The sequence below is a fragment of the Motacilla alba genome, chromosome 10 (assembly GCF_015832195.1).
Source record: "Motacilla alba alba isolate MOTALB_02 chromosome 10, Motacilla_alba_V1.0_pri, whole genome shotgun sequence".
NCBI classification, from domain to species: domain Eukaryota; kingdom Metazoa; phylum Chordata; class Aves; order Passeriformes; family Motacillidae; genus Motacilla; species Motacilla alba.
In genome coordinates this window covers 7,201,755-7,214,274 of record NC_052025.1, presented here as the reverse complement: position 1 = coordinate 7,214,274, position 12,520 = coordinate 7,201,755, and the positions used below count along the sequence as shown (strand labels likewise).

The 12,520-nt window shown below is 41.6% G+C and overlaps 1 protein-coding gene across 4 annotated transcripts in view; it reads left to right on the top strand.

The window, feature by feature from the left end:
• Nucleotides 1-403: 403 nt before the first annotated feature.
• CGNL1 (cingulin like 1) overlaps nucleotides 404-12,520 on the top strand; it is a 54,998-nt gene continuing 42,881 nt past the window's right edge. For 2 of the 4 annotated variants that reach the window (XM_038146834.1, XM_038146831.1), the window contains exon 1: nucleotides 404-836. The gene's annotated coding sequence lies outside the window, so the exon portion shown is untranslated. The other 2 variants (XM_038146833.1, XM_038146832.1) reach the window with 2 other exon arrangements.

The window sequence follows — 12,520 nt, the reverse complement described above, 5'->3', positions numbered from 1 at the left end:
CACTGTTCTCTGGGTTTTTTGGACGACACCTGTGAACCCCCACCTTCCTTTCCTTCACTGATGGATGAGGGAAAGAGACATACTGCAGTATGGCAGCACTTCAGTTCGCACTCTATGCGTAGAATATTCTGGAATCACCTTGTGATATTTCCAGTCTAGCTGAAGTCAGTGTGGAAATCACCCAAAGTGCCCGAGGCACCAAGGCGTGCCCAGAGGCGCTTGTGACGCCGCTCTGGGAGCAGCACGGGCACGCTGCCCCGCTGGAGCGCCGCAGCCCCGCTCTGTGCGCTTCCCTCACCTCCTCCTCACGTTAGAGGCGCGCCCGCCCTGCCCTGGCCCTGCGCTGCCTCAGCCCTTCCCGCCGGGCGGGCGGCTCGCCAGCCGCCTCCACACGGCGAGGGAAAACAAACCCGACTGTCAGGCGGCCTCCAGCCGACAGTGCCCGGGCCCGGGGCTGGGCTTCTTCTTCAGAGGGCTGTTTTGGCCACCCCGTTCCGTCCCGGCGCGGTTCGCCGCAGCCCTAGCTGAGGAGGAGCGGGGCGGCCTCCCCTCCGCTCGCGGCTGTAGGTGTCCGTCGCGGGGCCCCGGGCGCGCCGCGCGCTCCCTCAGAGAGACCAAAGGCCGCAGGCCGGCGGGGAAGCGGCGGGAAGCCCCAGGCTCACCTGCAGAACGCCCCCCGCCTGGCTCCTCCCCGGCCCGGCCCGGCCGCTGCGCCCCCTCCCCCGCTGGAGGGAGCGTGCAGTGCGCTCTCGGCTCGGCGCGGCTGGCGGGGCGGCGGAGAGAGCGGCGCGAAGTTGGCGGGGATCCCCCTGCGAGACAGAGGCGGCTCGGGACGGGTGAGAACGGCGGCGGGCGGTCTGGGAGTGAGGGGGGCACCGCGTCGTCCGCTTTTCCCTGCCGCGATGGCCGGGGCCGGGCGGGCACAGGACTGTGGCACGACCGGACTGGAGCGCGGCGGGCACGGGAGCCGTCGTCGTGCGGTGCCGCAGGCGCTGCCACCCGCGGCTGTGGCAGTGGCTCCCGGCGCCGAGGCGCCTTCAGCTCCGTTAAACACACGGCTTTCCAAAGGCCGAGGGCGCCGGGCCCTCCCGGGCATGAGGCGAGAACACGGCGGCTCTCCCCGCACGACTGGCGGGTGACGCGCGGGGAGCTGGCGGAGCGCCGGCCGTGCCGGGGCAGCCCTTCCCCCGGGCGCTCCTCGGGGCTGCGCCGGCGGGCGGAGCGGGGCCGCCGCGGGGCGGGCGAGCTCAGCGGTGGAGAGGGAGCTGCCGGGAGAGCGGACTCCCGGAGTCCTTCGTTTGCTCTACGGCTGTCAGGAGCGAGGGTCTTCCCCCGCGCGGGGCCGGCCGCGGCTGCCCAAGAGCTGCGGTGCCGCAGCTGGAGGTGCTGCTGCCGGCCTTGGCTTCCAGGTGGGCGGGCGGGGCCCGGAGCCCCCGCGGGGCGCCGAGACCGCCTGCTCGCACGCATTCCTCCGGGGATTCCTGGCATTCCTGGGCAGAGGGCACTCTTGACTTCTTTATCTCCCTTTTATTCTGCGAATTAGCGTATTTTTTGCGAAAGGGTGTGTCCGCGTTGTGTGTGTTCTTTTTCATGGGAAAAGTTTAGAATGGCAGTTCTGCCATTTGTTCTTCTTCCAATTAACTTTGCATCTGATGTAATTTATATCCTTCCAATTTGATGACAACTTTATGGGGAGATCAGTGCTGCGATAAAACTTCTGTGGTGAGTTTGCATAGATTAGCAGTTGACAGAACGATTGTTGCGGATTTTATCTTTCCTCTTTTTTTATTTAGCATGCAGATATTTTTTAAAAACTATTGCAGTGCAAGTTGAATGATTATCAGAATAGAAATAGTGGAAACCTCTTGTTGAAATTTGTTCCATTTTTCTGAACATCTGCACTATGTTTATCTTGTGTGGACTCCTAGAAGTGAATCCTGTAGGTGAATCAGAAATCCCCATAGTGGATCCTGACTTCTGGTACTTCCATGGGAACTTGATAGCTTCAGTGTCTGATGCCTATGCTGACAACTGTCAGATGGATTGTAGTTATAAATCTCTTTATAGAGCTTGTTTTAACAGACCTTTAAAACTTTCATGAAAATATAATTTAAATGGCAAAACCAAGCTATTGTTTACTTTTTAAAGGTGCTTTGTAAGAACTCGTTTGACTAGCAATTATATTTTCTACAAGTGTCATAGTCATTGAATTGTCTTGGGTTTTTTTTCTCATGTTAGACCCAGGAGAAATCTGCTTATGCTCACACTCACACTAAGCCAGATGTGGTTACTGATGATTAATGTGAAAGTGTAACAAGTTGTTATAAGTTTTTGTTTGGTTTATTTAATAATTAGTTTGAACTTGGGTCTTTTCTTTTGGAAAAAGATAATAAATTGAAATGAAAACTTTCATACAGTATTGAAGCCTAAGATTAACAGTGTAGTAAGCATTATGTTTTATGGAAGGCAATTAAACTGCTTTTTTATTTTATGCTATTAATTTTGAGACACAACTACATTTTTTAAACAGAAAGCTCTGTAAAATTGGAAAGCAATGCTTCTAGTTTTTGTTGAAATTCTCTTAGGATATTAAAATAATCTTTCACATAAGAGAAGATGGTTGTTTTTACCAGACAGTTGGTTGTTTAATATTCATGTTTTTAAAAAAATAATCTGAGATAAACAAAAAAAATGCAGTACTTCAAATGAAGTATCTTAAAAAGCAACTGATATTTTTACATGTGTGTGTTTATAACTTAAAGGTGTTTCTGAAATATGTTAATCATAGGAAAAGTATTCCTACTTGGTTTACATACACCTTGAATTGCAACTGTTTCTGAATGCCACCTAAATGCAAATACACACTACAAAGCTAACTAATGTTGTGACAGTCCTAAAAAGGCCTTACATTGCTAACCCCCTTGCTTACTGAATTTGTGTTGATATTTCCAAGAGCTTGTCTACCCCATGAGTGTATCACACAACTGTTTGGGTTTTTTTATTTTATTCTCATTATCTGACTTAGTTACATTTTAGTTGCTTTTAAATCTAATGAATCTAGACTGCTTAGGCTGCCTGAATTGCCTCCAAGCAAACCAGCTTATTTTAATTTCTTTTAATTACATTATTAGATCTCACTGTCATTACTAAAATGTCTGAGAACGCATTTAGGTTCCCCTGGCAGGGTTTTTATGGGAGATGTGGAATTTAATTTTCTGCAGAAATAGTCTACAGAATGTCCTGTATAAGGAATTTTACCTCAATAAAAGGATGACAAAGTTGCAGAAAAGAATTGGTGATGGTTCCTTCTTCTGGTGTACATTGTGTAATAGGAAGTTGATCTTTCTGGGAGTATTGGTGAAACTGGTTCGTCTGGGTTCTGCAGTGTCATCTGAAATGTGCAGGTGAAATGACATGACCTCAAATGTGAGTTTTTAAATCTTTTGTCATGGAGTGTGCAAGAAGAACATACGTGCTATGAGTTTGTTCAGCCTGGATCATAGTGGGCAGGTTTTTATTTTAAAATAGCTACTGAAGTATTTTGACGCCAAATAATTCTGCAGATGCAAAAATGTGAACAAAAGTAGACCATCACAGTTTCATTCCATAGTCTGCTGTTTTACCATTTCTGCTTTTTGAAGTCAGAGTGATGATGCTGTCATTGTTATTAGAACCTTTTTACTGTGGAGGTAACCTGAAATCTGTATATTAATACCAAGCACACAAGCCTGATTATGCAAAACAACATTCAGCCTATGGCATCATCCCCCTATGTTGATAGAAAGGAACTGCAAAGAGTCTGTTGAAGATCGCTGGTACTAATAGGTTTCTGAGAAATAGCAACGAACACTGAAATAATGGGGCATTTTTTTTCACTTCTGCACCCTCTCTGCAACTCTGAATGGCATCAGAAAGGTTGCAGCTGCCAATTGCCCATGTGTTCAGATAAAACAGGCTTAAGAAATTTGTGTTTCTTCTATCTGTCCCACTTATTTTTTTTTTTAGAGGTAGGAGAAGGTTATCTTCTACCTGATCAGTTCAGTGATACCTGAGGCAGGCTTTGCAAGGAATCACATCCTTACAATATTGAGATTAACAAATGTTTTGAATGGCCAGGATGAGGTGAAGGTGTTAAAATTTTTCTGGTTTTGTTGCTAGATCTCAACAAACTGTGCACAGAGGAAGGTGGTACAGACTTGACACATCCTGCACTTAGGTTTGGTAATTCTGTTTTTAATGCATCAAACATCTTGAATGATGTTTTGGAAGGATGTGCAAAAACACAATAAACAGGTTGGTTTTTGCTGTTTCTCTTCTTAATTGGCAGAAGAATGGAGAATCCACTCACTCACCAGGTTAATGTGTGAGGGAATGTGTTTCACATGTCCATGGAGTGTTTATTCCAGGCATCTTTGTCTGGAAACATGGACACATTTCAGAAACTGCTTTGACCTTGACTCTGAATGGTGTTAAATCAAAATGCTAATATTTTTTAGTGTAGCCAAGTATGAAATTTTAATCCTAAACTCCAAAAAATTGACATGTTAAGAATGCATGTGCTAAAGATTTAGTGGAGTGGTAGTCATGGAGTCGCCACTGTTTGGGATTAGAGCTCACTGTATTTTTTCTGATCTTGTACCATCTCTGCCAACACAGCTGGCAGCCTCCTTGGAGGAGTTTATCCAAATATAGGCTTATAACCTTTCATTTTAGGTGAAATAAAGTGAATAGCAAGACTCATAACCAGACATTTTTGGTATAGAGTTTCATTTTTCAAAGAATGCCTCTAAATTTTTAGCCAAATGAAATGTTTTAATTTCTATTGGTTCATCTTTTGTATTTATGAGTTTCATTAACCAGGCTGACCATATGAGATTTAAAATTAATATTCTGTAATCACTTTTCACATTCTTCTTAATTTTAGTTTAAAAAAAGAGAACAATGAGGAATAAATGTGATTGGAGAAATGTCTCAAAAAGCACTTAGACTGCAAAAAACCACCAGGGAGCTTGGTAAGACTGGAAGATGCTGCAATGATTGCCTTGGTGGTCCCTTTCTGTGAGAGTCCCTAAGGAGGGGTCATGCAAGGAGTCACGACCTGTCAGATATGACTCTCAGCAGTCTGAGCATGAGCATATTTTGACTCCTGACATTTGCAGCAGTTCATAATCCTTCAGTTGCATGTGCATTGCATGCACCGTTTAAAAGTAGCTAAAATGTGGACATGGAAACTAAATACAGTGTGAAAAGGAGATGTATTGTCTAGGCTGCCCATGCTTACATAGTCATACCAACACGTGTTTATGTGTTTCTGAGAGTGTATATATAAACTCTCATATGCACTTGCAGAAGCCTCATAAGTAATTACCAGCCTTTAAGAATGTTTTAACCCTATTTTGAATTCTGTTGAAAGATATCTCTAAGAACTGTTGGAGTTTATTAGACTGGGAGGTACATTTCATGTACATAAAGATATGCAAAAAAGGGGGTAGTTATTTGCATTCTGCTTTAACATAAACATAATGCAGAAGTAGGGTAAAATTCAAGCTTTTATATAGAGATGGGGGAGTGTTTTCAGTGAGTAGATCAAGCTCAGTATATTTTGTTGGCCTTGTTGAAAATGGTTGGGTATGCCTTCACACATTTATTTGCCTGCCATTAGCTGTTATATGCAGGGAGCAAATGTTCCTCAGTAGCAGCCTTTATTTACAAGAACAATTGGCATGTAATGTTACATTATAATTCCACAAACACTTCAAGCTTCATAATGAAGCAGCCCTACCTCTCTCATTTCCCTGGTAATTATGCTATTCCAGTGTGAAGGTGAGAAGTGTGGCAGCTTAGGGTAGCTGGTTAAACCTGTGCTTGCAGGGCCCACAGCAGGTCACTTTGGCTGCATAGGCTTTGTCAGCCCTTCTAAGTGATTCAGTCCAGCTCACCATGAAGCTCCTTTTCTCTGTGGAGCTTTCGAACCTCTCTCTTCTGTACTCGGCTCATGTCTGTCAGACAGTGTGATGATATCATCTTGTCTGGTGGGGCCTGGGCTCAGGGCCTGCAGTTCTGACTGCATATTTAAATTTGAAAACGCATGGCTGAGTTAGTTGAAAGAAGCTAGATGGGTGTGAAGCCAAGTGTTTAAGGAATACAATGTAATTAAGACAAAGTTTAACAGTAGAAAAATGGAAGGCATAACTAGCTGGAATACACATGAAGCTGTGGCCCTTTGTTGGCTGTGTAAATATGACTCCTACAGCCTATTTTACATGTAGATTTTGTACTTAAATACTTGCATCTCCTTAGAGATGAACCCTGCTTGGTGTGTCTTTATATAGGTGAGAGCTTGGTATTTGCAAGCAGCTGTACTCATAGTTCATTATTAATTTTGTTCAGGAATAAGTTACACATATATAATCAAGGTCATGCAAGTTGCATCTGTTGGGTCTCTGTAAAAGTAGCTCCTGTAGACAATAGTTTTTCCATGGGAATAATGAGAAGAACATCCACTGAAATGTCACATCTAAAGTGAAAGAAAAATGTTTGGAGTATAGGAACCCTTTATTATTTATGTTAGATAATTTTATAAATAAACGTGTTCCTGAAGCACTTGTAAAACTTTGTAACAAAGGTTGCCCTAGCAGTGTCCATTCCTTTGAGAAGGACTTTCTAAGAGACTCTTAACAAACCTGAGATTTTTTGCTCAAGCCTCTAAAAGGATACTCTCATCTATTTAAACAATGATGATATCATTGGGATGTACTAAGATAATTTCCTTTGGAACAAAATGCTGTTTCTAACACTGACAATTGGAGGAAAATGTAATGAAACAACCCAGAATCTCTTGTGGAGTAAGTGTATTCATGTCAGATGTTTGGATGCAAACCAGCTATTGTATGTGAAATCACAAACCACTTTTAGAATCTGTGAATATCCTCGTGTCTCTCAGCCACCTTTTCTGTCAATGTCTTTTCTGTCTTTATGTCAATACATAAAGATATGAACGTCAAGACTTTGATAAAGTAGAAGAGTATGTGTAATAACATTTCCTCTTAGTGACTTTATTCCTTTTTTTTTCTTGTTTTTTCTTGTTTTTAACCTTTTTTGCAAGTTTTAAAGAAAAATGAGGGAAAATTGAGTATTGTGTGTATATAGTCAACTCTGAAATAAGTATTTATAAAGTTTGGTTGTTTGCTTGCTTTTTGTATTTGAAGTTTGTAAATATTAATTGTAGTGCAGTACTGTCAGATACTCACAAGATAACCCCAGTAACTGTATCCTGTTAGTGGCAAAACCCAACTTGTTCAGGAGCTTTATCTGAGCCTGTATGGGAGATGAAAGAGCAGTGTGGCACAAATACACCCGGGCAGGTGTTTGTACCACAGGAACCATGAATAAACAAGTGAGTTCCCCATCTCCCTCCAGGGACTTAACTGCTGTCACAGTCTGCAGGGCCTGGGACTACTCACTACAGATCACACGAATTTGTTTCTTGGAGCTGTATTTCAGATACAAGTTGACTTCTGTTTTAGTATACTTTGAATGTGTTTGATTTTGTTTCTGATTCCCTTTGGTTTATGATTTGGGAAAATCTGGAAACGTTACTTCAGTAAAGAAAAAGAGAGCTTTTAAAAAATGATACAAAGTATATAATGCAATGGTAATAGTTTAGTGTATTACATGAGAAATGTGGAGGTTTCTTAGCATTTTCATCATAAACCAAATTAAGACTTTGCTTTGCACTCAGTAAGTGAAGTTAGCAGGTCATGTGTTGTTTCCTCTGGGGATAAATCCTGTAAAACTATGACTAAATGACTTCATACATAGCAGATAAAGAAAATTGGATGTATGTATTAGGTCCTTGTTTTCAATAAAACTCTGAAAATTTTTGAGACCTGAGTATCTGCCAAAATATGTTGTTGTTGACTTACAGCCATTGAAGCAGATTTTCACTTGGAAAAAAAACCAAAAAAACAACAAATAAGCCAACAAAACCTGCTAGTTGTCACACAGCTCAAGCATTTGGCTGATCTGTCACATACTTTCATAGGACTAACAAGATGTTTTACATTTCAAACACTGAGACTTCCTCACACACAACATTTTTCAGCCAGAGGGAGTATGAACCCAGTTGTAAGCAAATGAACAGTATCTTTTGCTCTAACTGCTTTTAATTGTTCCTTCTGCTGACAGTCCTTATTAAATACAGCCTCTTCCTCTCCTTGAAAAGGTGGCTACTAATATATAACTGCTTTTAATTGTTCCTTCTGCTGACAGTCCTTATTAAATACAGCCTCTTCCTCTCCTTGAAAAGGTGGCTACTAATATTCTGTTTTGTTGGCTATCTGAATAAGGTTGTTTAATACTTGGGTGGAACTGAAACTGAAATTCTCCTTTCTAAGGCAGCAAGCCCGAAGATCATCCACTTTGCTCTACTGCATTTTGGGAGAAATTAATAGAATAATATCTGTAAGGCATAGTAAGTAAAGAATGGCTGTTGGCTTTCACTAACAGCTGTGGAAGAAAAGTATTATTTGGAATTTTCATCCTGCAGGAAGTTCTAACTTGTCATCTATAGACTGCCATCTGAAATCAGGAAAGAGAGAGATTTTTTCCACAAAATAAAAATGAAAGCAATTAATTCAGAAATGTTGAAATACTTCCTATAAAAAGGTATTTCTCTGAGTCAGTGTTCCTGGCTGGACTTCATGTTTCATTATACACCCAAAGCCATATGACTCCCATACTTAATCACAGCTTGGTCAAGGGAGAAAGAAACCAGCTCATGTTGTGTTTGTGGAAGGCGCAGACCCACCTGGCATCCGGTGTGGGGCTGGAATTCCTGCCCTGACAGGGAGGCCTGCATGGCCCACTGGCAGTGTAGGTGGGTGGTCCTCCAGCGGTTGCTTTTCTCCATGGCACCGTGCACAGCTTGGACTGGCAGTGCTGTGAATCTCCCCGCGGCAGCAGTGCAGGGTTGGATACACAGCCCTGGAAGCACAGTGGGATGCAGCAGCTCAAACCTGCTCCTCTCCTCTTTGCACTGCCCCAGTCACTAATGCACATGCCTGGGGGGACTGGAGCCAAGGTGATGCAGGGCATGTAGTGCTGAGTGCATTTAGATGGAGTGGTTTTGGAAGAATATAATTTGCTAGCTTTTTATGAAATATGTAAGGCTAATTCTGCCTACAGTGATTGGTCTGCCCTGTCTTGGATGCTGAAGAGATGCTTTGATTTGGTCTTGTGTCTGTGTGATACCAAGCATAAGTCCTTGCAGTCTAACACTGCTGTATGGAGTTTTGAAAAATACATGCTGTGTGGCTTAGGTTCACAGGAACTCCTGAGTGTTTTCTAGTATAGAATTTGTCACCATATCTTTACTTCCCCCAAATAGGAAGAAGAGATGGGATGAAGCTTTCGGGTTGGTTTAAAAGGGAATGAATATTTGAAAACTCAGTGGTTTGCTTTTTATTTAATTTATAGAAATTTTAGGTAAGTCTTTGATGCTGACATCAGAAACACCAACAGCAATAATAAGATAAATCTGAGTAGTTTTTTTTTTTCTCTCTGAGGCCTGCAGATATAGAATGACACGATATATTGTAGAAAATCCTTTTTTATAAACCTTTTGAAAGTTTTGAATTTTGACCACTAGATAGGGAGTGGCAGTTTACAGACAGTGCTGGGGAAAAACAAAAGGTGACAGTTTCATTGTATTCTGTAACTATCATATTTTTCTTTCTAATAACTGTGAGGAGTAACTGCCACATATGCTATAAATAAAATTTTATATAGACAAAAAACCTCTAGTATAAAAACATTTAAGGGGAATAAGGAATCTCTGGGGAAAATGACAGACTTTCTTCAGATGTCTTTCTATTGCTGGATATTGTCAGTTTGCTGTTAAATGAGTTTTACTGTCTTTTTTTACAGCCCCATATCTAGAATTTAAAAATTGCACTTTTCTCCCTTCTGTTCTCTGTAAGCAGTAGATCAAATAAATTTATCCTACTCCAGGGCTATCTTCCACATGGACTAAAAAGGACAGCAGCCCAGGCCCATTTTTCTTTGGCAGAAGCAAATTGTAGGTAGGATTGACAATGATGAAGTTTCCCCTCATACTTGCGAGGTATGTTTGTGAGAATGTTTTCCATCAAGTGTGAAAACGTTACAGTTTTGGTCTTTCCATGAATTATCCTGTCTGCTTCCTTTTCTTTACCCTCACAGTATGTAAGTTTTCCTTCCTCTTCTCTTGTAAAATTATTTCCTGTCCTTTTTCCATAACACTGCCGTTTATAATTGACCTAACACCCACTTTGTGTGATGTTGCTGATACTTTCTGAATAGTCAGCTGCACAGAGAATCCATTATTTAGCTTGAAGAGCAAGCTCAGTGTTATGTAAGGCTGGAGAACAAATTTTATAGTTCCTTCCTGACATTTTGCTGTGCGTGTGAAATATCTGAAGTAAACATTCATAAAATGTTACATCCCGCTTTTTCAAAAAAGACTGATTAAATAATGTAGGCCTTGAGGATTTTTTTTTCTTATGGTAATAAAAATTTGGAAATAATTTACATGGAACCAAATTTGTCATTTAGCCTGAAATAGTTTAAAATTTTCAGAATTCTCCAAAGAGGAGATAATGGCATATGCCCACATCTTCCTTTAATGAAAAATCTTCAGTTAATCCAGTCTTAGGAGACTCAGGATTGTGATATTGGATGTGGGGGAGTTCATGTTTTTTTGACATTAAGGGAGCCAGGGAGGAGTCCCAGTGCCATAAAAAAGTCAGATCTCTCTTATTCCTCCATATTCCCTCACTAGATGTGTGCAAAAGGAGCATACGTGTGAGGCAATACCTTTGAAGGGTGTGTGGCTCCTTCAGGAGGCCAGGGAACAAATCCATTGGTGGGACAGTGTGTCCCCCACACTGGTCACCATCTCTGCCTGGTCTGTCTGTCTGTCTGTCTGTCCAGAGCAGGTGCTTGGCTCAAGGCTGGAGCACAAGGTGGGACGTGCTTTGTAATGAGGGTGTGTGGGCAGGATACAGGAAAGCAAGCTTCTCATGCAGAGTCTGGCATTTAACAGGATTGGGAAAGCAATTATTCTGAATAAATCTGCCTTGTAGATTTGGCTAAAGAACTGAAATGGGTGGTGGAGACGATTCCATGCCTTTGTGATGCTGTAATGTTAAGAAGGGAAGAGACATGTCTGGCACAGGAGTATGTTTCTCAAAGGCACTCTTTTCTGCCTGTGTTTTCAGGGAGAGCAGCCAGGGTTCCGCATGACAGAGGTTTCCTTTATTGTGAGCAGGTCTCACATAGCTCCTGTTAGCTAGCTATAAAGTAGCTGTGAAAAGAAATGTTTTTAAGGAATTAAAAAAAAAAAAAAGTTTTTGACCTGTTAAACCATCAGTGTTCATCTCCTGTGGTTCTTTGTAGAGTATCATATCACCACTGAATAACAAAGTGCTACAGAACAACATGCAGAGTATTGGATTTTCAGGTATGAAAACCTCTGCTGACAAGTTCTCTTTATAATCAAAAAATGTCATAGTTTCTGTTTTTGGCAAAAAGAAGTTGTTCAGGAAAATGGAACCATTTCTGAGTAATGATAAAATGTGGGACTTCCATGGCCACTGAAGTCAGTATTTAAAATCAGTGTTTAAACACCTTCATGAAGTCTTACTTTAGGAAGAAATCTCAAAACTGAAAGGCTTGAGGAGCTCTGAGTGCCAGTTTTATTTGTTCACAGAAGTTTTTAAAGGTTGCTATCCCTGACGATGAAGTCAAAACACAAATTCAGTTTGAAATTTTCTGCTTACCTCAAGCAGTCCAAGGCCATGGTGCTGACAAAATAGGTGATCCCATCGTTCCGTGGTACCTTACTTGCTGACCTGATAGCAAGATGCTGATGATTGTGTGTCCTTGACTATATTATCTATTTTAGCAAGTAGAATATTTTCAAAAGAAAATAATTTATTGAGCTAGTCTTTTCTTACATCCTGATGAATTTATATGTGATGTTGTAATGACACTTCAAGATAGGAGATAGGAACTGGTTTCATAATAGAATGCCAGTCATTCACCTATTTAAAACTTTAATAAAGTCATTGCTTCTGTTTTCTGAAAATTGTATTTTTAAACTCTGAGATAGCAAATAAAATTACTAGCAAGACAGTATTGTTCAAAATGTAAAGAATTACTTTGGTATAAAATCTGGAATTAGGATTTATATCACTCTCCATTTCAAAAAAAAGCTGCTTTATTTTTTTAAGTAACTACAAGTATGTAACAAAGAGCCGCACAAACAGGGAAATTGCCTTCCCAGCTGCCTTTTAACTATCTAACCTCTTTTCATAAGCTGAAGAGTAAACAGACTGTTTTGTCATAACATTTGAGGGCTTCAGCCGCCTTAGAGAAGATTAAAACCGGGCAGTTGTAGCTGTCAGGGCCCCCAGCTGTCAGCTCCTGCACTGGATCAGATGTCAGGATTTCAGTCGGTCACAGCATGGAGCACAAGCTG